Source organism: Myotis lucifugus, unplaced genomic scaffold, assembly GCF_000147115.1.
Source record: "Myotis lucifugus unplaced genomic scaffold, Myoluc2.0 scaffold_38, whole genome shotgun sequence".
Lineage (NCBI taxonomy): Eukaryota > Metazoa > Chordata > Mammalia > Chiroptera > Vespertilionidae > Myotis > Myotis lucifugus.
The window spans coordinates 819,876-827,972 of NW_005871086.1; positions in this window are offsets into that span (position 1 = coordinate 819,876).

Here is an 8,097-nt window from a genome sequence, read left to right on the forward strand (position 1 = left end):
CACCCTCTCTTCCTTGACGAGGCTGACCTGGGAATTAGGCTTCTTGTGACAGGAAAAGGATGAAAGGCATCCTGAGATCAGTCCTGGTACTCTCAAGGCAGACAGTCATGTCAAGCTGCACGTTGATGTGCCTCTTCCATAACCTCAGCTTTTGTTCTCAGCCTCCTCACAAGTTCCTCCTCTTCTCCTGGTATCTGAATTTTGGAGAGCCTCATGAGTCAGTGATTTGTTTGTTTCTCTTTGTGATCTTACAGTCTCAAGGCTCTAAATGCCACTGATTCTCCAGTTCCCATATTTACATTTTTAGCTCAGCTCTCACTCCTAAACTTGAGACTTGTATAGTCAACTGTCCACTTGAAATCTTCACTGGATGTGTAATAGACACCTCAAACTTAATGTGTCCCACATGGAAATAATTATCTTCTCCCCTACCCATCCCCTAAAACTGCTCCTCCATTAACATTCACCACCTCAGTTGAAGGTAACATTATCCTTTTTGTTCTGAGGTCAACAATGTTAGCGTTCTCGGTTCCTTTCATCCCACTTTCAATACGTCAGTAAAGTCAGCTGTTTTTACGTTCAAACACATCCAGCATCTAGTTGTTTCTCACTGCCTCCATTGCTACCTCGTAGTTTGAGAGAGCAATCCTTCCTACTAGGATTACTATACAAGTCTTTGACCTGGACTCCCTACTTCTTCCCTTGACCGCATACATAGCAGCCTGAGTAATCCTTTCAAAATGTTTCTCAGATCATGTAATTCATTTCATCCCGAGTAAAGGCTAAAATCCTTACGAAAGTTCTTACACACTTAAGTGATCTGTCTTCCCACAGCTTTACCTTTTGGAACAAATCTGCTATTTATTCTCCGTCTCACTCATGCTTTTCTAGTATCTAGCCTCTTTGCTGTTCCTGAAAGATACAGACACATTATTGCTTTAGGACATTTCCTCCTAGACATATGCAAGCCTAACTATCATACCACATTCACACCTTATCAAGGAGGCTTCCTTTAACTATCCTATTGTCAATGTAAGAAACATTCAAGCCTGTGAAAAATTTTTGTCAGTTTATTTGAGCCAAACTGTCAACAATTGCCGGGAAGCAAACTCTCAATGTATTGAGATAATGCTCCAGAAAACGGCAGTTTTGCACCTTATTTTATATATTACAAGCAAAAGAGGAGACATATCTGGGTTACATGAAATCCAATGGTGACAGATTAAGGAGGTGGGAGAAAGCAAAGCAGGGAAACCTCTGGGATTGGATAAAAAATAAAATGAGAGACACATATATCTACTACATAGGTGGGTATAGGATAGTTAACAGTCAACAATTAACTCGTTAACAATGAGGGGATTTGTGGTCTTCGCAGAGTGGTGCTTTGAGGGGTCCAGAAAAAGGGAAATTACTTTGACATTCCAATGATATGTTACCGTAGAGGCAAACAGATAATAGACAGGCTTAGTTAAGATAAAGATTGACCTTTGTCAGGGAAGATGCCAGCCTACGACATGACTGCCTACCGTAAACTGCTTTTAGTTAAAAAGTTTTAATTTCAGACCATCCTCTGTGGTTACTTAAGGTCTCTGAGTTTGCAAGGCTGCCATGCAGGCCTTCCCTGAGCTAGTCAGGTTAGCATGTGGTCGCTTTTTGTCCACATTATTAAAAAATGCTACCCCTAGTTTCACCCCATTCCCCTTCCTGCTACATTTCCCCCATAGAACTTATCACCTTAAAGGTCTATATAATTTACATATTTATTATGTCTATTGTCTGTCTTTAAAAATTATTCGTTGGTTTGTTTTATTCTCTGATGACTTCCACATACCTCTAACAGTCCCTGGCACATAGATACTCCAGAAATGTTCGCTGAGTAAGTCTCCCCAAACCAACTGCCACTACACAAGATCCTGACATGTCAAGGTCACTGATTGATTTGGGCTCCAGGCCAGCCCTTACCAGCTGCTTGTGCCACTGACATCTCCACCTTGGTTTCCAAGAGGCCTACTGGAAGGCTAGTATAGACATCTCCTCCCCCTGTATTGAACACCTCTTTATCTGTGAGGAATTTCAGTTCATTCTTCTAATGCTACCTCTCCGGAATCCGCACTCCTGGCTGACCCCACGTAGCTGCCTCTCAGCCTCTGGAGAGGGTCCTTGGTGGCAAAGTGGAGCGGGAGCTGGCCCCCTAACCACCCTCAATGACCGCATGGTGTAAGTGCTCCTTCCTGCCAGCAGAGGGCAGGAGCTGCCGCGAAATCCAGGGCGGAGATCAGGCCGCGCCTCAGCCTGGCTAGTTTTCTCCTCGGGTTCCCAGCTCTCCCCGAAACTCCTGCCTTCTTTCTGGGCGGGAAGGAGGGAGGAGGAAGGCCCAACAGTGGTTCTCAACCTTCCTAATGCCGCGACCCTTTAGTACAGTTCCTCATGTTGTGGTGACCCCCAACCATAAAACTATTTTCGTTGCTACTTCATAACTGTAATTTTGCTACTGTTATGAATCCTAGTGTAAATATCTGATATGCAGGATGTATTTTCATTGTTACAAATTGAACATAATTAAAGCATAGTGATTAACCACAAAAACAATATGTAATTATATATGTGTTTTCCGATGGTCTTGGGCGACCCCTGTGAAAGGGTCATTTGACCCCCAAAGGGGTTGCGACCCACAGGTTGAGAACCGCTGGCCCTATAGTGTTGGTGCGCGTGTGCGTGGTGCTGATGGGCTGCGGGGAGGATCTATTCAGGAGAGACATGCTCCTACCTGCAACGTTACTTTCCGGGCTCACGGTCCCACTTGCTCACGTGTGGCTCTAAGGAAACTCGGGGGACGTCCCCCTGGGCACCGAGTGACCGGCCCACAGCGGCCTCTTCATTTTCACGGGGGCGGGTCCCGGGCTCCTGGAGAGGGGTCTGGAGGGCCTCCCGCTTCCTTCATAGCCACAATGCCCAGGCTAGTGGGCACAGCCCAGACCGAGGCGCTGCGGGGAGGGGGTGTGCGATTCCGGGGCGCCCTCCTCTCACTCTCTGCTCCTTCGCCCGCGCTCCTGGCCGGCAGAGGGCGCTGCGCGGCCGGGACCATAGAGATAGTCTCCAATTTTCAAAACCCTCTTTTTTCCCCCTCACTTTTTAAAAATTAAGTTATTACATGTGTTCTTATCCTCGCGTTACCCCCTATCCCCCCCCCCCCCCATTCATGCCCTCACACCCCTGTTGTCTGTGTCCATTGGTTAGGCCTATATGCTTGCATGTAAGTCCTCAAATGCCTCTTTTAATGACGGAGAAAAACCGCGGGGAAATAAACAGATGGGCTTTAAATAATGGGCGCCTGCTGAGTCCCATGAACTCTCCTTACGAAGGAGGAAGGAGGAGGTGCTGCAGCACTGCTTCTTGGCTGGGGAGTGAGGGGCGGGGGCTTCGAGGTCAACCCGACGCGGCATCTCTGTGGTGGTTCTGTTTCATTTCAGACCTCAGTTGTTTGAACTTTCTATCCCCAGGGACCCTTCCTTACTCAGCTGAGTAAGGGCTTCCGTGAGGGAGTCTCACTTGTTCCTTTATAAGAAAATACGGACGCGTTGTACCTGCAGATGGCAGACGAAAATTCGAACATTAAGAGAGCAAGTCTAGTAAAAAGGCTGTCTTCCTCTGGTCCTTGTCATGTAGGCCCTACTTTCTTTTCCAGATGCAATCATTATTCAGCTCTTTTTCTACCTTTTATAGTTTTTATGTATATATGTATGTTACATACGTAAGGTTACTGACATGTATATAGATGCATGTGTCTATTTCCTCCCTCCCCCCAAATAGTAACATTTTATACAGTGCTCTACACCATTACTTCTTTGCCTATAACAATGTACTTGGAACATATTCCAAGCCAGTAGCAAGAGTACCTCATTTCTATTTAATAGCTGCTTAGTATTCCGTTGTAAGGATATACCATCATATTTTAACCAGTCCCATATTCAGGATATTCTGTTTGCTTCTAAATTTTTAAAAATATACATATTCATTTCAGAGAGGAAAAAAGAGGGAGAGATAGAAACATCAATGACGAGAGAGAGTCATTGATCCGCTGCCTCCTGCAGGATCAAGAATTGAGCCCTCAATCTGGGCAAATGCCATGACCAGGAATCAAACCATGTCATCCTGGTTCATAGGCCAATGCTCAAGCACTGAGCCACCGCGGCTCAGCTCCCAATTTTTACTAGTACAAACAGGCTGGAATTAATGTACTGGAACAAAGCGGCAACATCAAGCCCCATGTATTTATCTAAAGTGTATGTGCCTTTGATAAGTCACTCCATGTACTCTCAGTCTTCCAGGACCTGATGTTCTAAAGCTCTTGCGTGAGTGTGGGGTAGGGGTAACTGTGGGTTGACAACAGAGAACTCTTCCAGATGCACCTGGTGTCACTGGACCTAATGAAGCCTGGGGAACGTGAACATGTTTGGGTACTCAGTTATTTATTTATTTTGGTAATGAGAACCCAGAAAGTCAGTATGAGTTGGATCAAGCTTTGATATTTTAATACTGAAGAGCGTTAAGATAAGAACTTTTAAAAATATGTGATAGACAAATGAAGATGCCAGAATGGACAACTAACTTATTTTTATATTCACATTGAACATATTCTAGAGCAACTTGAAAGTCTGTAAAACAACTTCTTTATTTAAATGGACTCATATGAGTCTTACAGTAGTCTATAAGGCTGGTATTTTACAGATTACACTGAGGCCCTGATAGTGACGTAATAGCAGGCAGTAGCAGAACATTGAGTGTCTCCCTCGAAGCTGGAGTGCTCTTCTTTACTGTGGGCTGCTTCTCAGAGGAAGGCAGGATGCACAGTAGGTTTAGGGAAGTTCTATCCATCCAGGTTGCCTCTGATTCTCATCTTGAAGACGTGCATATCATCCAGGCTGAAATACCTGCTTTATCAGGGTTTCCCCCCCTAGGTAATAATGTTTCCTGAATAAAATCTATTTTTAGAATGTGAGAGATGAACTAAATCTGCATTGTAATGGCTCTCTCTACCTTTTATATCCACAAGGATCCTTGTCATTCTCCCTCATATGGAAACTTTATAAACACAAGTATTAAAATTATTTTTTGTCGTTTAATGTATCTATCTATCTATCTATCTATCTATCCATAGATATAAATAGATAGATAATCATTACATGATACTTCTGAGTACCTGAGTTAAGTGGTTTTACCACAGCACAGACACTTGATGTTCATTGGTCTCCCTTACTTACCCTTAATATGTGTTTCTAAAGGGGTGCTTGCAATATTATGTAGTATACTACTTGTTCTCTAGTAAAGCAGTTGTCAAAGTGTGTTCCAATGACCCTGATGGTCCCCCAAACCCTTTTGGTATGTCTGTGAAGTCCTAATCTATACAACTGTATATCCATTAAAGACTAGATTTTCTTTATGTAATTCAAAAAATAACATTATGCAATAGATTGACTGGAAAAACAGATATGACAATCCAGCTATCTATTTTTAAGCTAAGCTTTAAAGAAATTTAAAAAACTGTATAACAATGCCTTTCTTCATATTAATTTTTGTTTTGGGAAATTGAATTAGTTTCCATAAAGTATGATTTCCATGTCTATATATGATGAGTTCATTATTATTATTTTAAAATGAATTAATGAATAAATATTAAAAGTTTTCTTAGTGTTAAATTTGTAACATCCTATATAATAAAAGGCTAATATCCAAATTGATTGAACAGCGGAATGACTGGTTGCTATGATGCACACTGACCACCAGGGGGCAGACTCTTAACCCAGGAGCTGCCCCCTGGTGGTCAGTGCACTCCCACAGGGGGAGCACTGCTCAACCAGAAGCCCTGAGCCGGGCTCAGGCTGGTGAGTGGTGGTGGTGGGAGCCTCTCCTGCGTTTGTGGCAGTGCTAAGGATGTCCAACTTTTGGAGCGGGCCTAAGCCATCAGTTGGCCATCCCCCGAGGGTGCCTGGACTGCGAGAGGGCACGGGCCGGGCTGAGGGATCCCCCTGAGTGCACAAATTTCATGCACCGGGCCTCTAGTGATAAATATAAATAGATATAACCCAGAAAAGTTCTTTGGAATGCTTACTAATTTTTAAGAGTGTAAAGGAGAATGAAGGGCAGAAAAGTTTGACTTCTGCTGCTCTAGAACATTGGCCAGAAGTTTGGAGTGTGTGGAGGAGGTGAGGTAGTCTCTCTAAACTGCCCTGTTGTGAGAGGGATTATGGATAAGACATTGTTGACAGTGGCTAGTAGCTGAGTGTGGCTCCTTGCCGACAATCAGCAAGAGAATGGGCTCTCAATCATACAGCTGCACGGAAATATATCCTGCCAACAATGTAAATAAACTTGGGAATACTAGTAGATTCTCCCTTAATTCAGCCTCTAGACGAGAATATAGGCAGGCCAACACCTTGGCTGCATCCGTATGAGGCCCCGAGCAGAGGACCCAGATAAGCTGTGCCTGGATTCCTGGCCCACAAACACTGTGAGATAATAATTGTATGTTGTTTTTTAACTGATAAGTTTATGGTAATTTATTATGCAAAATTAAAAACTTAATACAATCTTTATCTCTTCATTTATTCCAAAAATTTTATTGAGCATCTACAGGCGCCAGTTATGTCCTAGGCACATGTGACAAAGCAATGAGGCTGAGGCATTTTAACCACATAGAGGGTTTCAGTCAAAATCTTCAACCATGCCTTGACTGGTTTGGCTCAGTGGATAGAGCATCGGCCTGCAGACTGAAGGGGGGGTTCGATTCCGGTCAAGGGCATGTACCTTGGTTGTGGGCACATCCCCAGTAGGGAGTGTGCAGGAGGCAGCTGATCGATGTTTCTAACTCTCTATCCCTTTCCCTTACTCTCTGTAAAAAATCAATAAAATGTATTTAAAAAAAAAATCTTCAACCATTTCTCCCTTCATTTAAGACGAAAATGGGTAAGCCTGAGGACGTTCCTCACACCGGTTGCTGTCGATGGTGGTCTGGAGCTCCCCGGGAGAGCTGAGCACCCCGAGCTCGCACTTGTAGCGGTATAGATACTTCATGTACCTGGGGCGGGTGGAATATGTGCAATGGGGGAGCTAGGCCCTACTGATCGAGACCTACACCCAGATGCCCGCCTGCCAGGAGCCGCCTTGCGCCCCCTCCCCTACCCCTCCCTCCATGCTCCTCCACCCCACCCCACCCCACCTCACCAGACCCCACTGGCCTGGTGCTCACGCCTGGCTTTCCTGGTTGCGGAGTGAAGGCGTCGGAGGTGGTGGTGGTGGGCAGGCTGGGTCCGCGCGTGACTTCCCACCACACCTTGCGGTTGATGGCTTCCACCAGGCCGCCTTTGGCCGTCACCAGGTGGAACAGCACGTACAGGTCCAGCACCTGCTTCGCCTTGATGGGCACGTGGTTCACTGGCGTCCCTGGTGGGGGATGAGCAGAGAATCGGGCCACGAAGATAAGACCCTGCCTAGGGGCATCCTGGGGGACTGAAGGAGTAAGCTGCTTGGATGAGGTCGGGGTACAGGGCGGGACATGGAGAAAGGAAAGGAAGGAGGAGAGGTGTAAAAACAAAAACCCGAAAATGCCTCAACAGGTAGGTCAGTTGTGTGCACTCAGGTACCGATTGGGTCAAGGTATCTCAGCCCTATCCTAAGTTACAGGTACTTGATTAGAAATCTTTGTAGCTGGAATTACCTTGGGCTCCAAGGTAAATGGTACCTCCACTTCCTCTCACCTTGGAGTAGTCCCAATAACAAGACATTACCAATTCCACCACAGGCTTCTGAAGTCAGGGTCAGAAAAATGTAGGCCTCAAATGTCAGGCTGGGACAGGTTATGTCAGAACCACCTGAAGAAAGATCTGGAAGCACTGAATCCCGAGCTCTACATCCAGACATTCCGTGTCAGTATATCTGGAGCGGAGCCCAAGAATCCCTAGTATGAAAAGCTTCCCAGGTGATTGTAATAGAAAATATTTAGTCATAGTTTTGCACAGGTGGCATTCCACAAGCATGTGGGCAGAAAGGGCTCCTCATGGGTTTGTTTATAACGTTTGATCAGGTAACTTGTTGTGAAAG